General features: G+C 70.2%; 1 protein-coding gene across 1 annotated transcript in view; it reads left to right on the top strand.

Annotated features, from left to right (window-relative positions):
* The window catches only part of CGREF1 (cell growth regulator with EF-hand domain 1), a 2,586-nt gene that overhangs the window by 512 nt on the left and 1,752 nt on the right, over nt 1–322 (top strand). The gene's annotated exons all lie outside the window — the stretch shown is intronic.

The following is a 322-nucleotide window of genomic DNA, read 5'->3' as shown; positions in this document are numbered from 1 at the left end:
TCTGCGGCGGGGCCCCCGAGCTGGGGGCAGGATTTGGGGGGGGGGGGTCTCCCCAGAGTGGGGCAGAGGGGCAGAATCCCCCCCTGGCCCTGCTGGGGGTGCAGCCCCGGGGGCGGGGGGCTGGCCGGGCTGCCAGCGCAGGTTGCCGGCCCGTGGCCAGCACCAGGCCATCGTCACTTTCCCTTCCTTCCCTCCTGACAGCTCTTTCACAATATTTACATCCCGCTAATTCTGTGGCCACCACCACTGTTTATTTTCCCCCTCCCCGGGGGCCGCAGGGACCCCCCAGCTCTCCCCCCCATCCCGTCCCAGCCGGGGAGCA

This window comes from Calidris pugnax, unplaced genomic scaffold, assembly GCF_001431845.1.
Source record: "Calidris pugnax isolate Ruff unplaced genomic scaffold, ASM143184v1 scaffold165, whole genome shotgun sequence".
NCBI lineage: Eukaryota > Metazoa > Chordata > Aves > Charadriiformes > Scolopacidae > Calidris > Calidris pugnax.
Note: the sequence above shows the minus strand (reverse complement) of the source record. Positions and strands in the feature narration are given on the sequence as shown.